Raw genomic sequence first — 27,038 nt, forward strand, 5'->3', positions numbered from 1 at the left:
GAGTCAATCCCCTTGAATTCTAACCAAATGATTGTATTACAGGCTTTGGACACACCCACCTAGATCTGGTTTTACCAAATTGACAAATGATGGCTAATTTTCTGATTTAACAATCAGTTCTAGTCACTTTAGTTAATATGATCAAATCAGTTTTGTCCCCACTTTCTTTAGCTTTAAAAGTAGAATAATGACAGATATTGCTACCCCAGGGTCCACACTAGCAGAGAACTTGGTAAACTAAAATTGTCAATCCTCTTCTAATATTCTGTAAGACTTGGTCTGCATCTTCCTTCCTTCCTTCCTTCCTTCCTTCCTTCCTTCCTTCCTTCCTTCCTTCCTTCCTTCCTTCCTTCCTTCCTCCCTCCTCCCCTCCTTTCTTTCTTTTTTAAAATGGGAATCTGTGCTTTATTCGATGCGGAACACTCCAACATACTCCAGGTTTGAAAACGCCCTCTACTGATACAGATCAGCAACTCATCTGTAACCTATGAGTCAGTTGGTCTAGATGGTCCAATGTCCCTTCCTCCTTTAGATTTATGATGCTTTGTCTGAGGACACTGAGAGGTTAAGTGACTGGTCGCACGTTCTTTGACCCTGCTAGTTCCTGTCAGTGGCAGAACTTGAACCCAGGTCTTCTTGACTTCAAAGTCAGTTCCCCATCCTCTATACCACGCAACTTCTCTGTTTGCTCCATCACATTCTATTTTGTATTATGGTTATTTGTATGCTTGCGACATGGTGTTTCAGAAAGAGCACTAGACTTGAGAAACTTGAGAAACAAAAGACCTGGGTTTAGGATTCTGTTATGTCCATCCAGCTGTGAGACCATGGGCAAGTCATGGAAGTTCTCTGGTCCAGTCCCAATTTTGTCATTTATAAAATGGGGACAATGGTGGGGATGCTGCAGCAAGTCTACCTTATAGAATGCTGCAAGCAAAGCATTTGACTCTAGTTCTGATAGTCATTATATGATCTCCCTACTTACAGGAAAGCCCTCCTCTGATGCTTCATGGTGACCTGGAGGAGAGCCCTGGTCTATCCCAGGGGAGTGCAAACTCCGCTAGACCAATCAAGCTGAAAATGCCTGCTAATGTCCTGTTGTCTGGGGATCATTCTAGCTTCCTCTAGAGGATCATGGGACCATACATTTAGAGCTAGAAGGGGCTTCAGAGGTCTCTCATTTTACAGATGAGGAAACTATAGCTGAGAATGTTTAAATGACTTGCTCTAGGTCACACAAGTAGAAAGAGGCAGAGCCTGATTTGAGCCCAGATCTTCTGACTTTAAATTTACTGTTCTTTCTACCATCCTGTGGTAACCAAAACAAAGGTTGACTACTAGGTGATTAACTTTTTTGGTCACAGCAACCTTTGAAGACCATTTTCTCTTTCTTTCTTCCTTCCTTCCTTCCTTCCTTTCTTTCTTTCTTTCTTTTTCTTTCTTTCTTTTACAAATTAATTAATTTATTTTTAGTTTTCAACATTCACTTCCCTAAGTTTTAAGTTTTCTCCACCTCTCTCCCCTCCCCTCTCTGCAACTGATATAGGCTCTACATATATATTCTTGTTAAACACATTTTCACATTATCACACGTTGTATAGAAGAATTAAAATGAATGGGAGGAACCGTGAGTAAGAAAAAAATAAAACAAAACAAAAAAAGAGAGCAAATAGTATGCTTCAATCTGCATTCAGACTCCATATTTCTTTCTCTGGATGTGGATGGCATTTTCCATCACGAGTCTTTTGGAGTTGTTTAAGGTCCTTGCGTTGTTGAGAAAAGCTAAATCTGTCCAAGTCAGTCATTGCACAATGTGAGACCATTTTCTAAAGTGGAGGATTTTCAATCTCCATTGGTTGAGGGAATATTGTTATGAATATCAATATCAATGATAACTCAGACCTCCTGAGATACTGAAGACATATTAAAATGTTATCTTCTCACTAAAATGAAGGATCTGTCCTGCTTTATTTGCCTTTGTATTCCCCACAGTGGGAAATAAGATCCAATCCAGTCCAATAAATATTTATTAAGCAACTTCTATATCAAATGACATAGGCTAGGTGCTGGGGATATAAAGAAGGAACAAAAAAAGAGTCCTGCCCCCAAGGAGATTACATTTGACTGTGTAGATACAACATATATATATATTTATACATATGCACACATGTATGTATGTATGTATGTATGTGTGTGTGTATATATATATATATTTGTCATTGTTGTTGTTAATTTGAAGAGTGAGAGGGTACTACCCAGGCAGATGAGAAAAATCTTCCCATAGGAGGTAGCGCATGGGCCAGAGGAAGCCAGAAATTGTAAGGGATGAATGTGCACTTCTGGGATGGAGCACAAAGACACACAGATGGGAAATGGAAATGTAGTGCTTTGCTTATGTTAACATAAAGGTGCTTAGCAAACATTTGTTCTGTATGAGTGAGTAAGTAAGTAAATGAAGGCGCCACATGAATATATTTAAAATAAAGTAAAATAAAATAACCCACTGGATTATGGGTTAAACTGCCTCAGAACATTTTTTCCACTAAGCAGTTACAACATCTGTTACATTTAAGCTATGCCTTGTGTGGGATTTTTATAGGCTTTAAGAAAATGCCTTGTAATTTTCCCTCAAAGTCCTTAACCTGGCATTTTGTCCATTTAGTCATTCAGTCTTGAAGAGATAATAAAAAGAAAAACCTATTGGCCCAAGAAAATGTTTATTTCACTACAAAACTCACCCATGTGTACCAGAGGCAATATTCATACTTTTTATTATATTTTGCTCCTCAAAATCCCCACTACTATCACTTTTATTGATTTTTTTTTGCTTTTACATCACTTTGCCTTCCCCTCCTCTACCCACAGAACTGTCCCCTTGTAATGAAGAAAAAAAGAGAACAAAAAAGCTTAATTGTTTAAATATTTCATACTACAATACTATGTATTACAGTACTACAATACTTTCAAACTACAACTTTTTTGCCTACAACCAGATCTACTCAGACTTTACTCCAATCTAACAGTACCCATCAGATCTTAAAAACTGCTAATTGAAGGGAGAAATAAAGCTTTTTTTAAAAAGTTATTTTAAATTCACCATTTGATGGATCTTAGGTTTTGCTGCCTCTTTTCTTCAAGGCTCTGGGAGATTGCAGGAATATGATGGAGAAATTTCAGGTTGACCCTGATGCAAAGATGATGTTTTTATCATCTTGGTGTGAAGCAAAATGCCATTTGCTGGTTAGTAAGAATGTTTATTAGAAACAAAACATCACATGGGACTTGTCTAAGAGGAATACTCAACCAGAGGAAAGCCTGGCAGGACGGGTCCATCCAGTCCCCTGTTGTCAGTCTCTTCAATCCTTCTGACCTTCGCAGTTATTTTTGGTGACATATATCTGTAGAGCTTGTTTAGAGAGCCACAGTGAGCTGGTCTGCCATATCATAGTACTCATGTTTCACATACTGGCCACATGTACACTAATGACACCCATTAGGCCGAGTCTGGCATTCCTCTATAACACCTTCTGGGGAAATCCACTTAAATATTTACCATGCTCTCAGCACATCTAGCATCAGGGAGGTGTCCTGGTATACATGGTACAGTGCCGTATTTAAGATCCTCGATTAGATCTGGTAGGCAAAGTAAAGAGAATAAGCATTTATTAAGTACTTACTATGTTCCAGGCACTATGATGAGCTCTTTAAAATGTCTCACTTGATCCTCACAACAACCCTGGGAGGGAGGTGCTATTATCATCCTTGTTTTACAGTTAAAGAAACTGGTGCAGGCATGTTTCAGTGACTAGCCCAAGATCACACAGCTAGTAAGTGTCTAAGGCCAGATTTGAACTCACATCTTCCTGACTCCAGGCCCAGCTCTCTATCCACTGTGCCCCTTAGCTGCCTCCAACATTGAAGATCTAGTCCTTTTACGGATGAGGTAACTGAGACTCAGAGAAGTTAATTGACTTGTCTGTGACCACACATCTAATAAGTGCAAGAAGGATTTGAACTCAGGTCTTCCTGACTCCAAGTTCAGCACCCCTGCCATGCTGCCTCTAGTCAGAAGCCCAGTCCTGTCTCTTACATGTGACTTTGTACCAGTCACTTTACCTTTTTGGGTCTCAGTTTCCTTATCTGTAAAATAGGGATATTAAACTTGCTGGATGTCCTCCAAAATGCTTTCCAACCTTCTATCTAAGAACCTTTTTGGGAGAAGGAATGTCTTGAATAAGAGAAGCTTGCCCTTACTGTCTGGACACACAGCTGAACATTTTGTTGTTTTATGTTCTTCTGTTTCCACAGTTTCTGGGAATAAATGACCTGGCTCCCCACAAAGACTATAAACTTCTTGAAGGCAGGCTTTATATTTCTCTTCCATTTGCTAAAGTAACCAGAACAGTGTGTGGGGGGATCTTACTGGGAAAGTTAAAGGTAGTTCACATTCAGGCAGAAGCACAGCATAGAGGAAATCACAACCAGCTTCTTCATGCTTAAAAAAAATCACCATGAAAAATGGAATATATAACTCCATCTTAGCAAAAGAAAGATGGAACTGCAGGGGAAGACACTTTGCCAATTGGTGAAGTCAGAGTTTTTGTGATTATCAAGAATGACCAGCTCATTATATTGGTCAATACAATGTTGTATTCTACAATAGCCATGGAACAATTTCTTTTCTTCTGGACTGAGAATGAACAAGACTTGGCAACTTTGTGGAAGAGGCACTCTGTCCATCTCCATTCATTTATTCCCTTGGGAATTGGTAGGGGGGTGAAGGAGGTAGAGGAACAGGGAAACAGAGTAGTAGTGGATTTGACTGTAGTGGATTTTTAGTTGGCTGAGCACAAAAGGAAACTGATAGTCTAATGACCAAAGTAAGCTAAAAAAGCCCCAGGGAACACTCCCCTGAGTCCCATGACCCCCAGCAGTTTAGGTGTACAGGAGAGTGAGGGTAATGCCCATTTTGCAGGAGGGTAGGGTAGGGTAGTCTTACACTCAGTATACCTGCATCATTTGAGTACATCTTTCTGCACAACCATTAGCCAATAAGAACCATTCTGTATCCCAATGGTTCACCGACTTAGCGCAAGATGAGAGTTAAGAATCTACTTAGTTCAATCTGTACATTTTACAGATAAAGGAGCTGAGGCCCAGACAGATTAAATGACTGCCCAAACCCACACAAGTCAGTAGCGAAATAAAGATTTGAACCTGGTCTTTCAACACTAGAGCCAGCAAATCTAGTCACATCAAATCAATAAGCATTTTTAAAATTCCTGCTATGTGCCAGGTACTGTGCTAAGCAATGGGGATTGGAAAAAAAAAAGACAAAAAAACCCAGTCCCTGCTCTCAAGGAGCTCATAATATGATGGTGGGAGAGAACATGCAAGCAACCATGTATAAAGAAGATAATTACAGAAAAACTTGGAAGTAACCATAGAGGGAAGGCACTAGCATTAGGGGAGGCAGGGAAAGGCTTCTTAAAGGTGATTTTATCTGGAACTTGAAAGAAGCAAGGGAAGCCAAGAGGTAGAAAAGTAGAAGAAGAAAGCTCTAGGCATGGAGGACAGAGTGAAAATGCCTGCAGCCTTCTTCTTGAGTCGAGGCATAGAATTAGTTAACTGTTCAACAGGATGAGTCAAAGAATGTGAGCACAGTACCCCCAAAAAGTACTACATAAAGAATTTGGATTAAGAATAATATGGCCAGACCTGCTGCAGAGTTTATGAAAGTCATTCCAAACTGCCTAACAAAACAGTAGCAACAGTATAGTTAGAAAAAGGAGTCCCCAAGATTTTACTAAGGAGATTTTTTGCATTTCCAGAAAATTTTTTTATTACTAGAGATGGGAAAAGTTGTCAGTAAAGTCCTTGATAGATTGGTGGGTGTTGAGGTACGTAGGTATATATGTGTGTGTATATGCATGTGTATGTATGGGGACAGCAGCAACCCCAGAGCTCCCTGTTGGGAATCCAAGCAAATCAGGAGAATGTGTGTGTGTGTGTGTGTGTGTGTGTGTGTGTGTGTGTGTGTATGAGAGAGAGAGAGAGACATAGAGAGAGAGAGAGAGAGAGAGACAGAGAGAGAGAGAGAGAAGGAAATAACATCCAGCTCAGTGATTTTAGGTTCTGAGGTATTCTTATTTTATGCAGATCTCCCTGGTTTATACCATACAATTCAAAGGGAAGATGTCCTCAAAAGAGTTTTTCTGTTTGACCTTAATGGAAATTAATAATTTTTAGAAAACTCATGTACATCATGTACAAGATATTTGCAAAAGAATTCTGGGGAGGCACACCCTTGGCTCTCAGTGCTTCAAAATGAGGGTCAACTGGAAGCCTGAATAATTGTTACTCCACTTACCCTGGGGGAAATTTTGGAGCATTATGTCATGCTGGAGGCTTTTCTGCATTGCTGCAGACTCCACACACAACATTTTTGAGCCTCAGAAAAACTGAAGGGAAGTTGATGAGGTCAAGAGCTTGCTTTATTGTTGAAAAACAGAGAATTCTATGTTATTCACTTTTAAAAAAAATCAAAGCAAAAACCAAGTAGTCTACAACAAGAAATTCTGCAAGCTAGAGGCCCCTTGGCACAAGGTGGTCACAGGGCCTGAAAGAACAAGGTACCTTATGTGGTGAAGTGGACAGAGCACTTAACCTAAACCCAAAGTTAAGTCTGGCCTCAGACACTTCTGAGTTATATGACCCTAAGCAAGTCATTCAACCTGTGTCTGCCTGTGAAATGGGGATAATGATAGCACTTACTTCCCAGGCTTGTTGTGAGGATTGAATGAGATAATACTTGTAAAGCACTCTGTAAATCTTAAGGCACTACATAAATATTAGCTATTAATGTTAATACATTCCTCCCACACATCTACCTCATTCCTTGATTAAAATTAAAATAGTGGCAGGAGAGTGGGATGGCAAATTCTATTTGTATGGGGCAGGGAAGCAGAGTGTCATAGAAGAATGAAACCAAGATTTTGAGTCAGAAGACCTGGAATTGAATCTTGCTTATTTTTCCTATTTGACCTTGGACAGGTCATTGCACCCCTTAGAGCCAGTTTTCTTATGTATAAAATTGGATTTGGTGATCTCTGACTCTCCTTTTGGTCCTGAAATCTCTGAAGGAACATACAAAGTGTCACTCTGATGATCAGTCAACAAGCATTGATGAGGGGCTCACAAAGAAGCCTGCTCCAGAAGGTACATGAGAATTTGTAGACATTCACATTTTAGAAAGAAGGCTAAACGAGAAGGATTTCCTGCTCTGGGTAGTTTGGGCTAGAAAACAATCATGACATAGTGGGTGAGTCAATCAACAAGCATTTATTAGGAGTCGGTGGTGTACCAAGATTTGTACTGGGGATATAAAGAAAGGCAAAGCATGGTCTCTGCTTAGGAGTAGGGAAGGGGTGAGAGCAGGGGAGGTTACATTGTAATGGATAGGACAGCATGTAAATAAATGGATACATACAAGATACATATATGGTAGATGTCATGCCCTCAACAGTAAGGAAAATCCAGAAATAGGGAGGGTTTGGGCAAAAAGCCTTGCCATGCATGGATGCTAGCTTCTAGAAATGCCCATAAGCAGGGAACCCAATATGTGAACAGCAAAATCTTAAATTCCCTTTCATTCTCACTCTTTTTGCATAATAATTTACTTTTCTTTTATGTGCCTTGATTAAGGGTATGGATTCAGGGCCCTCTAGGTCCTCAAGTGTGGCCCTTTAAGTCCAAACTTCACAGAATAAATCCCTCAATAAAAGGATTTGTTCTGTAAAACTTGGACTCAGTCAAAAGGCTGCACCTAAGGGCCTAGAAGGCCACATGTGGCCTCAAGGCCACAGGTTCCCCACTCCTGGATTAAACTCCAAGAGTGCAAGAAAGGTTTAATAAGAAAGTACATCACAGGGTATGGGGAAGAAATGTGGGTAGAAGTTAGCGGTAGGCATGGTGCCTCAAAAATATTAGCAACTGTGACTCCCATATCCTACACACTGAAGATTTCCTATTCATCCCAATTATTTCATCCCCATACAAGTGTGACCAAGGGAATATATAATTTATCCCTTACCTACTATCTTAGTAAAATTTGACTTCCTCTTAGCAAGGCTAAGCAGTAGATAGCATGCTAGACCTGAAGTTAGGAAGACCTGAGTTCAAATCCAACCTCAGATACTTAACTAGCTGTGTGACCCTGGGTAAGTCACTTAACCTCTGTTTGCCTCAGTTTCCTCCCCATAAAATGGGGATGATAACAGCACCTACCTCACAGAGTTGTGAGGATCAAAGGAAACAATATTCAAAAGGCACTTAGCCCAATGGCTGTCACACAGTAAGTGCTATATAATTGTTTGCTGTTGTCATCATTTTTGGCATAGTACTGTACTAGAACCATCCCAGTCAGATACAAATGAATCTTTTTATTTGAAAAAATACATTTATATAACTTTTTAAGGTTTTTCTTACTTACTCTTCATAACAGCTCTGTAGGTATTATTATCCCCATCTTACAGATCAGGAAAGTGAGGCTCAAAGAAAACATAACTTGCTGATGGTTATGTAGTGAGCAAGAGCCAGAGAGAGGATGAAAACCCAGGTCTCTATTGATTCCAAGTTCAACTTTCTTTTAAAAATACAAGGCTACTTCTCTGTTGGCCAGTTTTCTTTTGATGCAGCTCATTTATTGGAGGGCAGTGAGTGAAAAGGCATGAACGGGGACATGTCTCACTAAACCCAAGGGACCCCAGTTGTCCCATTTGTCCCTGGATTGTGGCTTTGGATGTATAGATGGTGAGAAATAGGATTGCTGAATCAAATGCTTTCTTAGGAAGCAAGGCAAACTTTTTATGCAAAAAAAAATCTTTCAAGTCTTTCAAATCTTCCAACTATCTTTCAAGATTCAACTATTGGTTAAGTAATCATTGAGGGAAAATTCAAGTTGAATTTTATGTCAACTTGTCTGTCATTTATCTTTTCTTTGCTCAACCCATTCAGTTAACTCCACCCTGCATGCAATTTGCCTCAGGAAATAAGCTAGGTCCTTGGGGAAGAGAATTAAAGCCTTTTACAAACAAGGGTATTATTTAACTAAATTATTACTGTACACCTCTAAATATTACCCTAATGGTTCTGAAAGAGTTAACAAGATCCCCAGTGTCTAATTTACTACTAAGGACTAATTTATACCCATGGAGGACCTGGACACCTATATGTCTCTGTGCCTAATAATATAAATGTATCTGTTGAAATCTGACTCTTCATTTTTGGTGTAACTGCATATTAACATTTGTGACAGTCTGGTTCCTTGACACCAATGATTTGCAAGGTTATAAAGGATCAGATCTAGGAGAGCTAGGTGATACAGTGGATAGAGTGCTGGGCCGGAAGTCACGAAGACTTATCTTCCTGAATTCAAATCCTGCCTCAGACACTTAACCCTATTTGCTTCATTTTCCTCATTTGTAAAATGAGCTGGAAAAGGAAATGACAAACCACTCCAGTATCTTTGCCAAGAAAACCCCAAACGGGGTCACAAAGAGTCAGACACAACCAAAATGACTGACAACAGCAATAACAAAGAGATCCGATCTAATAGGATACCAAGATAAGTTGACTACAATTATTATCTTGAATGCCACCTGCTTTTCTTATACAGGTTTTGGGAAATTACTGTCTATGCTATAAGACTGAATTGTATTACCAGTTTTGATTTTCTTAGACAAAAAAGTTTCAACTAATAGGTGAACTAGTGGAGAACACAATTTGTGGCTAAATACCAGTAAATATGAAGTAGTACATAAAATTTTCTTTGCAAACTAAATTCATTTTAAGCTAGATTTATGAGCAAGCACAACGTACCGTGGTGTGTAGTGGGATGAGCACTAGGTTCAAATCCTGTTTCTAGTACTTTCTTAGATGCATGATCAGGAGCAAGTCATTCACCTGCCCGGGTCTCATACAATTGATCATCTCTAAAAAGAGGGGCTTGGATCTCTAAAGGTCATCCAGCTCTAGGTGGATCCTATGATCTCCCATTATTCAAGCTAAACCTGGGCTTCCATGATGTTGACCGTAAAATAGATTACATTGATCAAAGCAGGTATAATCCTAGGAAGTGTTACCTTAGCCTGGGGTTCTTAACTTGGGAATCTGCGAATTTTTAAAATTATTATTTTGAAACTATTTCACTGTACTGGTTTTTTTAATCCTATGTATTTTATACATTTAAAAACATTATTCTGAGCTCACAGACTTCACCTGACTTCCAAAGGGGTCCATGACACAAAGAAAAGTAAGAATCTTTGTCTTAAACCCACTTGGGATTGGCTTAATGGCTGCCTTCGTATTGTGTTCTTTTGCCATGCTTCAGTTGACTACATTAATTGTAACTTGAAGGAATTATGATTCTTCCTGCCCTTATGATATGTCTTGGAAAACTCTGTTGCCCTATTAACTTAAATTGCTCACTGGGCTCCTTTTGGTAAGATGTTAAAGTTTGTACTTTGCCTTTTGTCAGCACTCACATCAACAAATGAGAAATGCAGCTCTGGCCTCAGAGAGGAGCTTAAGTCTAGAGAGTACTTCTGAGGTTATTCTCCTGCTGACATCACAACATGGTGAGCTGTAGTGGCAAAAAAAGGAGCATCAAAACCCATTAGTTGTGATAGCCATGATTACAGATATAAAAAATATCCTACTGCTAAATAAATAGGTCATCGTGCACTGCATAGCACAAAATATTGCTTTGGAATAGAAAATGTTGATTTTGGTTCAGTTTGCTACCATGCTTACCTATCCTAGATAGTAGAGCGTAGATTTGTTTTCAAAGATCCCTTTTTTCAAAATTAGCACTATTTCAGGGGTGGTCTCCATTAAATATATGCCTTGTGATGGTGTGGAAGAGAGAGAATCATCTCTCTGCCCATAGGCACATCCTCTGGTGCATTTGGCTGGCTGTCTGGACTTTTTGCTTTGCCAAAATTCTAATGCCAACTTTCACTTGCCAACCTCCTAAATGATGAAGGCCTAAAGACTGCCTTTATTGGTTCAGTTTCTATTTGGTTATCAGCACATACAGTACACCTGCTGGAAGCATTCTGAAAACAAAGACAGGAACCCAAACAGACTGGGAAGTCTTCCAGAAATGAAAGCATCCTATATTCACTCATAGCTGAGCCAGTGCCCCTACCTCTGCTTAGCCACGCCTGAGGATTACTCTTGAGGAGGAAATGTCTGGGCTAAGTGCCCAACCTGACAGGGTACCATCACCATTCTGTTGGAAGGAGACCAACACTTTGCCTGGAAAGTCTATACAAAGGTGTTCTGCTTGACAGGCATTGCCCACTGAAGCATCTTTTTACATATTGGGAAGCTGGTACTTAATACTGCTTTATGGGTTGGGTGGCCTAATGGGTGGGAGGGAGCTCTAGTTCTTCTACTTGGTTTCCCAATCCAGATTTTCTCAATGCTTTTACCAACCCACCTCATCCTTGAACTTGTGACTCACTGGAATGCCAAGATCCAAAGATAGTCACAGAAATTCACATGCATATTAAAAATATAATTATCAGTGGTGCTCAACAATTGGGGAATGGCTGAATCAACTGTATGTGAATATAATAGAATGGAAATGTTGTGTAGCATAGTGGATAGAATGCTAGATTTGGAATCAGAGATACTTAGGTCCTAATCCTGCCTCATATAACACTAGTTATGTCACCCTGTACAAGTCACTTAACCTCTATCTGCCTCAATTTCCTTATCTGTAAAATGGAAGGTCAGGGCAAGCTGGAACTTCTAAGGTCCTTTCCAAATCCAAATAAATGATCATATGAATATTATTGTGCCCTAAGAAATGACATAAGAAAAATTCAGAGGAATTTGGAAAGATTTGTATGAACAGACACGGATTAAAATGAGAACTAGGAGAACAAGTAACATAATGATCACAATGATGTAAATGAAAACAAAAGACTTCAGAACTCTGGTCAGTGCACTGATCAATTAGGCAGTCAGAAGACTGAGGGTAAAGCATGCTTCCCGCCTCTCAGTTGAGAGGTGAAGGGCTAGAGGTTTAGAATGAGGCATACATGTTTATATGGCCAACCCGTTCATTTGTTTTCCTTGACTAGGTATGAGAAAGTACTATTATGGGAGGCACGGGAAATGACAGTGATATAAAAAAAAAAAAAGAACATGTTTATCTCAGTCACAACCTCCACGGGCTGCAGTTTCTTTATCTGTAAAGAGACTAAAATGAGTGGGGCTGACCTCTAAGGTCACTTCTAGCTCTAGCCCTCGGATCATATGTTATTTGATTACTTTCCAAAGACTGGAAATTTTAGAAATTTAAGAATTTGGCCTGAGGTCAAACTATTGACACCATCTATCTACCTAAAAGTATAAATCATAATAAGGCTTTGTCTGGATAGAAGGTCTTCTCCTTCAAAAGTTTAAAGTGCTTTTTGGATTTTAACAGTCTCTAATTCATTTTCACAATATTCCAAGAAATAGGCATAGGAAAATAACTAGCACTTTTCCCTGATGAAACTGAGAAATTAAGTGAAAGAATAAAAAGCTACCCAACATAAAAAGTCTGTATTTATCTGACTTCCAATACATATATTAATATAGAATATATTAATGATGTTAATGTATGACAACAAGAATATAATAAATACAATATGTTATATATAACATATTCTCTCTCTCTCTCTCTCTCACACACACACACACACGCACGCACACACTCTCCTCAATAGTTAAGTATTCAAAGGCAAACAATCGATAACCATATGAAAAATGTTTCAAAGCATTAATAATAAGAGAACTAAGAATAAAAATGATTCTGAGGTTTCACTTCACACACCTAAAATGACAAAGATAATAAAAGATGGAAATAGTATAGGAGGGGCTGAGGAATGATGAACACATGAATACACTCTTAGTGGAGTTGTGAATTAGTCCAACTGTTTTGGAAAACGATGTGAGAAAACTCACCAAACTATTCATAAACTTTGACCCAGTCATTCCACTACAGGCTGTACAGGTCAAAGAGAGTAAGAAAAGTCCCATAGATATACAAATATTCATAGAAGCACTTTTTGGAAATAAAATGGATACCCAATGATTGGGGAATGGCTGAACAAATTGTTATATAAAATGGAATATCGCTGTACCATAAATAACATCCAATATGGAGAGTTCAGAGAAACAAGAGATCTGAACTGATGCAGAGTGAAGAAAGCAGAAACAGGAGAAAAATATGCACAATGACTAGACTGATGTTAATGAAAATCATACAGAAAGGCAGCTGAACTCAGATTAATTATGATGACCAGTTTTGGTCTTGGAGAGAACAAATGATGAAACACAGTTCCCTCCTGTCAGTAGAGAGGCAGGGAATGTGGGAGTGGAATGTCATGTACGCAGGCAGTCAACATCCCTTCCTTGGTAGGTTTTCCTTAAATGGTTTTCTTTGTAATTAGAGATTGTTCAGTGGGGAAGGAGTATACCAGGAAATGACAATGTGAAAAACAATAGGCATTAATATAACATTTTAAAAACTCTACCCAACACTTCTATAGTAAACTATGAAGTATGGGAAGTGCTCACTTAGTACAGTGTCTAGTGCAATAAATGTGCTGATTCTCCTGCTGCTCTCCCTGGATGAAAAATAAACTTGACTATAAAGGAAAAGATTTAAAGGAGTTAATTGACTTTGACTTACTGATGATTATGACATGTGTCCCCCAAGTTCATACAAATCATAGTGACTACTGTCTGTCCCATAATTAAATTTTTTTTAAAAAAATAAACAAAAAGAGGAGAAAATCAGCAAAAATTATTAGTACATAAAAATATGACAATACATGCAATTTTTCACATGTATAGACCCCCACCCCATCCCAGCTATGCAAAAGATTTGGGGGAGATGTCTTCTTAAATTTTTTTTTGGAGTCAAGCTTTTTCTTTGTAATTCTGCAACCTTCACTTTCAATTGTTTCATAACTGTTCTTTCCATGTACATTGTAGTCATTGTGTATATTATTTTCCTAACTCTGCTTACTTCACTTAGCATCAGTTCATGTAGATCTTTCCATGCTTCTCTGGAGTCCTCATTTTTGTCTTTCCTCAGACAGCAGTAAAATTCCACTACATTCATACATAATGTGTTGAGCCACTCTTCAGTTGATAGGTCCATACTTTTTCCCTCTGTTACCACAAAAAGTGCTGCTATAAATATTGTGGTGTATATGGGGCCTTTCTTTTTATCAATGACCTCTTTAGGGTGTATGACTATTACCTCATGAGATCAGGTGTGGGAGTATGAAAATAGACACATTTTTGCTGGACTTACCTTCCAACTGGCTATACATGAAGCTGTATGACAGTTATAAACAGAAATTTGGGGATGGAGACCATGACAATGTAGAGCAGTGATAGTAGAAGAAGGCACCAAGATCATTTATGTTATCTTCCCTGAGAAAACATGGTACAAGACTTAGATTGTGAAGGGAAAGGAATCACCCATATTCATAGAACGACAGAGTTTTTGTAGACACTTTGGGAAGAGGATTTCATTCCAGGTAAAATCATGAAGGGGTGGCTCATCTTTTGGGTAGGCACCAATCTCTATTCCTAGACAAAGTAGGAGAGATAAGGCTAAGGGAAAAATTAGGCCCATGTGTTCAAACCTTACTTAGTATATTGGGCTTTTGAGTTGGAAGGTGCCTTAGAGTTCATCAAGTCTAATTGTTTTAATTTAGTAGATGAAGGAACCGAGGCCTTTAGAGGACATAGGATTTGACCAAGATCACGAAGGTAGAAATTGACAGAACTGAAATTTGAACCCACATCCCTCCTGTTCCAAATCCAATGATCTTTCCACCATGCCCATCATAATATCTCTTCTTTCACACCTATTCTAATGTCTAATTAGAGGTTTCTAATATAGTTCCCACATTTCAGAATTATGACAGCGTAACAGTTTTTAATCATTTAAATTATTTATCCTTCATTGTGCAATACTTTATGCTATTTTGTCATGTATAATTTATGATACCATTTATGTTGATTAAAAATTGATCATGGATACAGACAGCTCGAGTCTGAAGGCACAGATACTTCTCTGCCAGACGAATTGCTTGTGAAAGAACAATACAGCATTCTGCTTAAAAAAAACCTTATTTTTAAAAACTGTAACGAGTTATTTATATGTTTTCCTCTTCATCTGCTTGCTTGCCCTTCTTCCACATAAATATGGACTCAAGGTTACCGTCCATTTCCTTCCTTTTTCTAGTGGGTCCCTTCTCTCTACTCTGAGGCACTCAGCAAGAATGTTAATTTCACTTGTCTATTTTTAGTGGCAGACCATAAAGGGAGGCATGCATAAGTAAACACTTCAGATTGATACAGAACAGACCTTACCATTTTCCTCACCTATCTTCCCTCTTCACCTTTTACAAATTGGTTCACTCTGCCTTAGTTAGCTCATTAAGCCCTGCCTGGCTTTAGTTTTCTGCTGTTGGTTCCCTCCAGGGTAACATCTCTTCATTTCTGCTCACCCCAAATTTCCTGCCACCTTTCTACCCACCCCACTCCCAAATCTCATTTTGTTCTTTCAAATTTATAATCCAAATTGTTCTTTCCTTAAATGCCCTGATCCTACTTCTTTCTATGGCTATCAGGACTTACAAGAAACCATCAACTGATGGATTCAGGAAGAATGACCAAGAAGTCAAGAGATTTGGACTATACTTCTGGTTCTCCTGCAAACTAGTCATATGACTTTAAGTAATCCCCTTCATGACTTTGGGTCTCATTTTCTTCATCTGTAGTCCAAAGGGACTGGACTTCATAGTGGTAGACTATAAAGGGGCATGCAGAGGTAAATGTTGTAGTGATTTGAAACAAGATATTATAGCTTTCATCACCTACCCTCCCAATTTACCATTTGTTCATTTTAGGCCTCAATTTGTCCATTTTCCTTGCCTGGTTTTAATTTTCTAATATTTCTTAGTTTTCTTCAGACTACCCTTGCTTTCTATCTTCTGTCTTCCAAGTAGATGGACCTTTCCTATTCAATTAATTCCAACCAACACATTTATTAAGAGCTTGCTGTGTACAAGGCAATGTGCTAGGTGCTGAGGATGCAAAGTGAACAGTAATACAGTCCCTGTCCTCAAGGAGCTTATGTTCTATTTCTGACTCTATGTATTCTATGGAACCTATGCCATTATCTCCTATTGATCTTTTTTGATACTTATAACTAATCACTTTGATTCTCTGCTCTTTTCTTTGGTTCTAAGACATTTGCCAACAAAAGCATCTTTCAATTTGAATTTTTATTTTAAAAGTTTCAGATCTCACCACTAACATCTGTTTAACTCATCACAGAGGAGGCCAACTGAAGGATGGAATGGCACAGTCTCTAAGCAAAGTACACTCACCTCATGAATGGAAACTCAAGTCACCCATGGCAGGATCACCCCTGTTCTTTCCATTTCCTCTTTAGAGCAGCGCAGTTTGGCAGCTGCAGATTAGTAAGCAGAGGCTGCATTATCTGGGGCAAATGGAGCACATGAGACATAAGGACTACTTTGTTGGTTGGACTTGGTTTCCCAGATTGACTGTTTTAGTCATGTATGTGCTAAATCAACCTTTATACATCTACCACAGCACTTTGTTCACTCTTTTTACTCAGTAATTCAGATGGTCTGTGTTTATATTGGTTTAAGTACATCCTCTGCTCATCCAAATTCCAACCCCTCTAGGACTTAGTAGATGTTCTTCATATGGGGGGAAAATACAATCACACACATACACACAAAAACAAAAACCCATCATTCAATGGTCAGTCTTGTGAACATAAACCTTTCAGAATTTAATGTGTGTGTGTGTGTGTGGTACTGGGCCTCAACTTGAAACTTTTCCAGCCTGGTAGGACATGACTGAGTTTACACTCCACTCATATTGACATCTTGGGGCAGCTAGGTGGCTCAGTGGATAGAGTGCTGAACCTGGAGTCAGGAAGATTCATCCTTCTGAGTTCAAATCTGGCCTCAGACTCTTACTATCTGTGTGACTCTGGGCAAGTCACTTAACCCCATTTGCCTCAGTTTCCTCATCTGTAAAATGAGCTGCACAAGGAAATGGAGAACCACTCCAGTACCAGCCAAGAAAACCCCAAACGGGGTCATGGAGAGTCAGACATGACTGAAAAGCGATTGAACAACAGCAACAAACTTCTTGGCTTCCTGAACACAATGTGATTTCTTTGCCTCAGTGAGAAATGGAGGGCAGACTTAAGTACTGGCCAGGGGCTATTAATCTTTTTTGTGTCATGGAACCCTGCAACAGTCTGATGAAGTCTATGGATTGCTTTTCAGAATGTTTTTAAATGCACAAAATAAAATATGTAGAATTACAAAGGAAACCAATTATATTGAAATAAACATGTATTTTTTTCCCATCTAGGTTTACAGACCTCTGCCCCTGAAATCTATGTAGAGCCTTCTTAGGGGTCTGTGGGCCCCTGGCACATGCTCACTCTTTCTAATGACCTTCAGTTAGGAATTTGATAACTAGACCAGATGAAATAACCAAGTGACAGCTTCATTATAAGTCACTAAGTGCTCTTCTTTCCCTCATCAAGCCATATCCCTGCCCCAACACCCCACACATTTTGGCCCCACAAGGATGATGCTGTGTCACTGTAGAAAGAGCTGACATATAGTGCTAATCCTAGGATATGACTAACTTAATGAAAGAAACAAAAAGAACTGGAAGTGTACATTGGCATGATGATTTGTAAAATGGGGAAGCACAGGCAGTTTCCTCAATTTCTACAGTCTTGCTGCCTGTTTGCTAGTAATGAAAAGGGCAGCTAAAAGATGCAGTGCATAGAATGCCTCTGGAGTCAGGAAGACTCACATTCCTGAGTTCAAATTTAGTCTCAGATACTTACCAGCTGTGTGACCTTGGGCAAGTCACTTAACCCCATTTGCCTCAGTTTCCTCATCTGTAAAATGTGCCGGAGAAGGAAATGGCAAACCTCTCCAGTATATTTGCCAAGAAAATCCCAAATGGGGTCATGAAGAGTCAGACATGACTGAAATGACTGAACAACTGAAACATCATAGATTTAAATCTGGCAGGGACCTCAGAGGTCATTTCCAACCCCCTCATTTTACAGGTGAGGAACCTAAGCCCCTAAAGATGGGCAATGATTCTCCCAAGGTCACACTGCTCTCATGAAAAGTGAAGTAGATTGTTATGTGGTATCTACCTTCTGCATAAAGGTGCCAAGAATATCTTCCTAATTGCAGTAATTTCAAAAAGCAGATATTTTGGGCTCTCTGGACACTCCCATGTAGGTGAACCCTACATAGTACTGTTTTGAAATGCAGCATTTAAAACTTATCCTATGAAGTAAGTCATGTGAGAAAGTTAGTGCACAAGAGTTTACTGCAAAGTCCCCAAAAGCAAACAAGAAGATAACTATGTCGAAAGCTTTTAAAATATGCCTCAAGGGACTTGAAAAAGTCTGAGTAAGAATAATAGCTAGCATTTATATAACATTCTAAAGTTTATAAAACACTTACAAATATCAGCCCATTTGATCCTCACAACAACCCCCCATGTATAGATGAGGAAACTAAGGCAGAGGGTGAGTGACTTGCCCAGGGTCACATTTGAGAGTGGGTGGGTATTAGATTAGATTTAGCTAATTACACCTTCTTTTTTTTTTTTGTGGACAGATAAGAAAAAAACTTTGTGCTGACACAAAGCCTAGATTACTAGGTTAAAAGGAATGAAATCTTCCAATATCAAAATTAAAGCCCTGCTAGTCTATGAGACTTAGCTTGAGCTATTTCAAAAATTGTAACAAACGGCTAAAGATTATTCTTCAAAAACAAGCCCTCTGATCAGGAGATAAGAATGTTCCTTGAACAGGTTCTACTCTGACTATGCACCTGCACCCATCTCAAGGTTAAAGAATAGTAGGAGTGTGGTTCAGTGGTCAAAGGCCCTGGATTTGAATCCTGGCTGTCATTTCTTATCTGTGTGACTTTGGACAAGCCACTTAACTTTGTTAGGTCTCATCTTCATTATTTATAAATAGGGGACTGGATTAGGTGAGAGGATTATGGCGATTTTGGATCCTAGTATTAGAGCTGGAAGAAAACTTAGAGGACATCTGGTCCTCATTTTATAGATGAGGAAACTGAGTCCCAGAGCAGTTATGTTGCTTATTCAAGATGGCACAAGATTCCAACTCGAGTTCTGTAACTCCAAGATGTCTTTCAAGTTCCCTTTTTAGCCCTAAAACTATGGTTAAAAGCACTATCTCTGTGTAAGTGGGGAAGTTTTCTCTTCATTTTCTCTCTTCCTAGGAAGTGATCTTCTTGGTAGTATGGGGGTGGCACGGGGGTGACATAACAGGTTCCTGGGAGGTGTGGGGAGGACACATGAGTTATGCTGGAGGAGACTGGGAGGAAGAAGACCATAGGAGGTATGCCACAGTTGCCCCCTTTCAGGGTAGAGAGGTATGTTTACCTGACTAAAAGTTATAAAGAGTTGTAATAAAAATAAATAAGTAATAATAAAAATAAATTTAAAAAGTAATAAAAAGTGACTTAAGATCCAGATGAGCTCATCAAAAGTATCTGGTTTGTGGAGAACAGCACCATGCATCCCTGCATGAGGAATGGATTTCCTCGGAATTTATGTAACCCTAGTCCTAAAATACGTGAAAAAAGCTGAAGAAAATGGCACATGCCCTCTCATTTTTCGAGAAGTCAAATCTGTTTGACCCTAAAGGACATCATCTATATCTTCATACTATCAACTTAAGGCTTGGTTATCTGTTTCCTGTTTGTGTAGCAACAAAGTTCAGCAGTGTTTGTGAAGGGGAGGAGTTATTTAAAGAAGATGTTTACTGCACAGGAGAGAGTCTACCAAAATTCCCAAAAGCAAGCAAGAAGATGACTTATGTTGAGAGCTTTTAAAATATGCCTCAAGGGACTGGAAAAAGTCTAAGTAAGATAATGGCTAGCATTTATATAACATTCTAAGGCTTACAAAACACTTAAAAATATCAACCCATTTGATCCTCACAACAACCCTGGGAGGTAGGTGCTATTATTATCCCTATTTATAGGAAAGGAAACTAAGGCAAATAGAGGATAAGTGACTTGCCTAGGGTCACGTTTGAGGTAGGATTTGAACTTGGCTCTTTGGAATGCACCTCCTGTGCTCTATCCACTGCACCACCTAGCTGCTTTTAGAGAAGCAATAGGATGCTAAAATTTCACATCATTTGTTTGTTTGTTTGTTTATTTAATTTATTTATTTGCAGGGGGGAAGGCAGGGCAATTGGGGTTAAGTGACTTGCCCAAGGTCACACAGCTAGTACGTGTGTCAAGTGTCTGAGGCTGGAGTTGAACTCAGGTTTTCCTGACTTTAGGGACAGTGCTCTATTCACTGCACCACCTAGCTGTCCCACATTATGTTTTTTTTTTTTTAGAGAATGAATACAGCTCATTGCTTGTTCATGAAGAACAGAGCCATAACTAGGAATCCTGGTGCCTGGAGCAAATTCATTTAAGTAGGAGCTGGAGGAAGAGCTTTCTTTGACTGGGTGCGGTGGCACTGGAGAAGATGCACCCTGAACCCTACAGCACAGTGAACGAATTCCCGTCCCTTGACCTCCCAACTTCAGCGGAGTGTGGGAAGTGGGCCCAGGGAGAGGGGTCCTGTGGTGATGGGACCCTTGAGGGGTGGTAATCCAAGCCTGGGCAAGAGAGATGGTGGGATGGTGGTGGTGATGTTGTGTGGTTGGCAGAGGACAGTATGATACAAGACTGATGATGAGTCCTGTGTGAGGTAGAAGTATGCCCCCTAGATGTTATCCACATGGGGCAAAATCCCAGTCACCTTACCCTTCATTGGGACTCTGATTCCCAAGGCTAACTTTTAAAATCCTTGATGTTTCTGGCTAATTAATTCACTTCATTTCCCTTAAAAATATTCATTAAGCATCTGCTATGTGCCAGGCACTAAGCTAGGTGCTGGGAATACGAAGACAAAAACAAGACAGTCCTTACAAAAGGAAGGATCCAAACTAGATCATCTCTGATGTTGTTCCCAGCTCTGAATCTAGCAGCCCACGATCCTTGGAGAACTTAGATCCTACTGAAGGATTCACCTACACAGAGAAGTAAATGGGAAGTCACCTGAATATTGTACCCTGTCGAGTCCAAACATCTCCTCTTCAGTGGGGAAGCAGGGCACGGTGATCTATATGGTAATAAGGAGGGAAGGAGCAGTAGAAGCTGACCATCCCCTGAAATCTCTGCCTAGTGGCCTGGGATGATGGAAGTCAGACTGGCCTGCTCTGTGGAGGCTGGCTAGCCTTCCCTGATCATTCTTCCTCATCTTAATGAATGATATGTTGTGGGAGAATCCAACAAGCCTAGCATAGCCATGAAATAGGTCTGAAAACCTTGGAAAAAGAACTCAACCCAAGACTGTTGGGGTAGATGGGTGGGTAGGAAAGGTGAAACCATATTACTATGCCATCTCTGCAACAATTTTGTGACCTAGGAGCTATGCTGTCTTTAGCTCCCACAGGGTAAGGCTGTCATTATTCCAGTGTGACCACATTCCCCCACAGGGCTACATATCAGAGACAGGGAGGAGACTGGTAGGGGAGTAGATGGTGACCTTGCTTTGGAGGGTAATGAGATGGCACCTTCCTAGTCACAAAGCAGACAATAAAATCCCATAGGAATACATTAATTAATGTTGGCATAATTGCACAGAGGCTTTTATATTTGCATTTCTGTCTCGGTAAAAGTGGTCTGTTTGAGATTGTTATCTCCTGAAGGGCAGGGACCAGATCTATTAATTTGCTTTTGAAAAGGGTCGAAAAGCTTCCAGCAAGACTTAAAATCAATACCTTTAATGCTGATTTCTAAGAGTTACAAAGTTCATTCCAAAGTTCAGTTTAAAGCTAATTCCTTTAAAACCAACAAGAAAACAATGAGAAATTTTGATATAGTGAAGTTTCCTGATTCTCACCCTTCTCCCTCCCCCAGACAAAGAGAATCTCAAGAGGAAGGAACTTCAGAAATCACTTAGTTTAATCTATGCAATAAGTCCCTCTACAACATACCTAACAAGAGCTCATGGCCCAGAGGCAGCTATGTAGCCAATGGTCAGATGGCTAGGCCTGGAGTCAGAAAGACCTGAGTTCAAATCCAACCTCAAACACTTATTTACTATGTGACCCTGAGCAAGTTGCTTAGCTCCCTTCTGCTTTGTTTCCTTAACTGTAAAAAAGGGGATAATAATAGCACCTACCTTGCCTGGCACATAGTAGGTACCTAATAAGCGCTATTCTTTCCTTCCTTTTCATGAATACCTCTAATAAGAGAAAACCCAAAAGTTTAATACTTTTGGATATCTCTAGTTATTAGGAACTTTCCCTATATAGCACCCTAAATTTGCCTCTTGTGACTTCCATTCATTGCTTGAGTTCTGTTCTCTAGGACCAAGCAGATGTTTGAATGATAGTCTTTTATATGTTGAAGGCAGCTTTTATAACTTCCCTAAGTCTCCTCTTTTTGTTCAGTCATTTTTAGTTGTATCTCATTATTTGTTACCCCATTCAGTGTCTTCTTGGCAAAGATACTGGAGTAGATTGCCAATCAGCTCATTTTACAAATGAGGAAACTGAGGCAAACAGGGTTACATGACTTGCCTAGGGTCACACAGTAAGCAATGGTCTGAGGCCAGATTTGAACTCAGGGAGATGAGTCTTCCTGACTTCTTGCCCATCACTGTATCCACTGAGCCACCTAGCTGCCCCAGGCTAAATATGCCCAATCCCTTAAAATAACCCCCATTAACCATTACTTCTAGGCTCTTCATCTTCCTGGGTACCCTCCTCTGGATACTCTCCAGGTTGTCATTTCCTAAAAAGTGATACTCACAACCAAACACAATACTCAGAGTATGAAGGGATCATTACTGCTCTTATCCTGGGCATCATATTTTTCTTATTGCAAACCTAGACTTTTTAGTCTGTCATGTTCCTTGCTAACACACAGTGAGCTTGTGTTTATTAAATCCACCAGATCTTCTTCAGATAAACTGTGACTGAGCCATGCCTTGCCCATCTTGAATTTGCAAAGGTGATTTTTTTGTGATTGTGTTTTGTCATTTGTGAAGTTGTATACTTCAAGAGCATGACTTTACAATTATCCCTAAAAAGTTTCATTATTAAATTTGGCACAATATTATTGCCCACTGGGATCTTTTTGTATCCTGATTCTGTCACCCAGTGAGTAAGCTAACCCTCCTAGCCCTACGCCATCTGTAAATTTGATAAGCTTGCCCTCTATGGCCGTATCTAAGTTTTTGATGAAAATGCCCAAAGCAGTTTTTTTTCTCTTTTTTGAATATTTTATTTTCCCCAATTATATGTAAAAATATTTTAAAAATTCGTTTTAAAAAATTTTGAGCTCCAAATTCTCCCTCCCTTCCTCCCTTCCCCCTTCTTGAGAGGGTAAGCAATTTGAGACAGGTCATACATGTACAATCATGTAAAACATTTCCATATTAGTCACGTCTTCTTAAAAGAAGATTGAATTAGTCTGAATACTTAAAAAGAATGTGCAACTGAGTATGATAAGCACTACAAGATGGTAAAAAGGGCTATTAGAACACAGAAGGGGGTGATAATTTCTGGCTGAGAAGCTTCAGAGAAGGCTTCATGAAAGAGGTTGTATAAGACATGAGTTTTGAATTATGGGTAGAATTTCAACAGGAGGAATGGCATTGTAGATAGAGGGTATCGTGTAAGCAAAGGCAATGAGGTGGGAGAGCGTAAGTACATGTTTAGAGAAACAGCAAGTGGTTCAGTTTGGCCAGATTGTTCAGGATTTGAAGGGCAATAAGGAGGGCCTTGAATGATACACTGAGTTTGGCTCTACACTGTAGGTAATGGGAGCCATGGAAGGTCTGAGAACAAAGCAGGGTTGTTTTGTTTTGTTTTGTTTTTTCCATCTTTGCAGTAATTTCAAAAGCATCGAGAGAAAGTCAAACATTCTTTCTGAAGGAAATAATTAGGAAGATGTCATTCAAAAGACTCCGCATTAAGACCTCCGAAATAAACACGTCTGCTGTCTCTGTTAAGAGGCTATTTCAGGATTATTCCCCAGTGATCTTTTAGTTGGAGAGAGTAAAGAAGGATTTTCCAGAAAGCACTTAGGAGGGGTTGCCCATTGTTCTTCTGTGAACATTAAGGTAAAAACTTACTACATATGTTTGGAAAATATTTCTGTCAGTTAGATCACTACCAGTTTTCATTTCTAAGAAGATTCATTCTGAATAAAAAAGGGGGTGGGGGGAGTTTAGTTGGGCAGTGGCAGATTAGGAGTGAAAGGACAAAGACCAAAGTTGTGGGAAGGGAATCTGTTTCTTTATCCCTGTTGTCCCTATCAGGAACAACCTCTCCCCAGGTTGCAAATGGTGTAAGTAGGCCAGTAGGTTACGTAAAGTGGACTCGAATGCTCAGAACTATAGGGAGACAAGGAGAGAAAAACCTTAATCAGAACCATAGAGGAAAATGAACCTGGGGACAGAGAGGGAGTTTGCTTAAACATTCAAAATCAAAACAGATTTTCTCTACCTCTCGAATTTAAGAGTGTGGTTGGCCTTCTGGCATACTCTAAATCCAAAAGGGTTGTCTAATAATTCAGAGAGATGGAGCATGGCATAGTGGATAGAATTTGAAAATCAAGAAGACCAGGGTTCAAGTTTGACACAAGTAAGTGACCTAACCTCTCAATACCCCCAAAAGCGACTCTCTAGGACTCTAAATTGCAATTCTCTGTAGTGGGAGTTTCCACATGGGGAGTTCCCCACCCTCCCTTCCTCACATCAGTTACATTATGGGTCTAGACTTCCCTTTCTCCCTCCCACCCAAAAAAAACCCCACAACAAAAAATTAACTATTACCAAAATTAACCCAAAAGTATCCAGAAGAAAAAGAAGGGAAACTGCCTTCTTACATTTGAAGTACTTTACAAATATTTACCAAATCCTCTTTGTAAGAGAGAGGGAGGGAGGGAGGAGGAGAGGCGGGGGAAGGAGAGAGAAGGGAGAGAAGGGAGAGAGAGGGAGAGAGAGAGAAAGAGAGAGAGAGAGAGAGAGAGAGAGAAAGAGAAAGAACTCAGTGGATAGAGCACTGGGCTTGGAGTGAGGAAGATCTAGGTTCAAATGCAGCCTTAGACATTTACTAGCTATGTTACCCTTAGCAAATCACTTGACCTCTGTTTCCCTTAACGTACTGGAGAAGGAAATGGCAAACCAGTCCAGTATCTTTACCAAGAAAACCCCATACAGAGTTTCAGAGAGTTGGACACAACTGAGCAAAATATCTACAGCTGACTTTTATACAGCTATTAAAGCTTAAAGCTGCACTAAGAATTTTGGGACATCCTGTGTCATTTGGAAACATATATATGTAAACAAAATCTCATTTGGACTTCGTGATAGCCCTGTGAGGTAGGCAACATCAGTACTATAATCCCCATTTGGTAGGTGGAACTCAGGTTAAATGAGTCAGGTATGACTTTCACAGTTAGCCTCAGTGGCAAAATTTGAATCCAGGTCTTCCTTCCTGACAGACCGCAAAAGGCAGAACTGAGACTAAACCAGCATTCTAGATACAACAGTGCGCTATCTATCTGTAACAGCCACAGAAAAAGATCCTGGTAAAGTTTAAGAAAAGCCACATGCAATAACTCATGACCTCTTCGCTCTAAACAGGACTCTCAGCTTCCTAATGACAGAAAAGAATTAGGTCCTCTCTATGAGAATTGCAGGCTAAGATCAATTACTTTCAACCCTGGATAACTAACAGTCAACAAACATTTATTAAGTGCCTACCATGTGCCAGGCACTGTGCAAAATGCTGGGGATACAAATACAAATAGACAGATAGCCAGACCTTCAGGGAGCTTACCACCTAAACACAAAACGGTGGAGGTGCAAGGAAGTCAGAGATGCCCCTAGTGGTGCGGCCAGGTGAGAAATGAGAAGTTCTGAGCTGAGCTGCTTCCTTAAATGGAGGTTTTGGAGATCATAGCTGCACTGTTCAATCAGAGGGACTAAGGGCAGTGATGAGGTGGAAGGGAAGATGGGATCTCAGAGGATGAGGGTTCCCTAATAAGGAGCTTCCTGGGTCATAGTAGAGAAGCCAGAGATGTCCCAGAGTCATGCAAGTAGCTGAGAAATAAGGAATGAAGTAACCAAAACATGACTTGGCCTCAGGTTGGGTATAGGGACCTGATTATCCTCCTCCTCCTCCTCCTCCTCCTCTTCTTTCTCCCTCTCCCTTCCCCCTTCTCTTCCTCCTCCTCCTTCCTCCCCTCTCCCTCTATCCTCCTCCTCTTCCTCTTCCCCTTCCCTCCTCTCCCTTCTCCTCTTCCTCTTCCTCCTCTTCCCTTCCTCCTCCTCCTCCCCTTCTTCCTCCTCTGTATAATCATGGTGTTGCAGTGGCTTCCTGGAGTGAGGAAGACTCATCTTCCTGAGTTCAAATGTGACCTCAGACACTTACTAGCTGTGTGACCCTGGGCAAGTCACTTAACCCTGCTTGCCTCAGTTTCCTCATCAGTAAAATGAGCTGGAGAACAAACTAGCAAACCACTCCAGTATCTCTGCCAAGAAAACCCCAGATGGGTCCACAGAGAGTTGGACATGGCTAATGAGTGAACAACAAAAACAGCACCAACCCAGCTAAACTAATACCAACTAACACCTGAAAGAAAATCACAAGGGTGTCCATAAAGAAGTAGCTATGTCAGGGAGACATGCAGAAGTATTTTTCTTTTGCATTTACCACCACTGAACCCCTCTGTTTCTGTGCCTTGTTTAATAAAAAAAATTGCTTCTCTGTGCTTGAGAGGAAAACATGTACTCGATGACTGATCATGAAACACCAA

General features: G+C 39.9%; 1 protein-coding gene across 1 annotated transcript in view; it reads right to left on the reverse strand.

The window, feature by feature from the left end:
- The window catches only part of WIPF1 (WAS/WASL interacting protein family member 1), a 161,486-nt gene that overhangs the window by 100,783 nt on the left and 33,665 nt on the right, over positions 1–27,038 (reverse strand). The gene's annotated exons all lie outside the window — the stretch shown is intronic.

Source organism: Trichosurus vulpecula, chromosome 2 (assembly GCF_011100635.1).
Source record: "Trichosurus vulpecula isolate mTriVul1 chromosome 2, mTriVul1.pri, whole genome shotgun sequence".
Taxonomy (NCBI): domain Eukaryota; kingdom Metazoa; phylum Chordata; class Mammalia; order Diprotodontia; family Phalangeridae; genus Trichosurus; species Trichosurus vulpecula.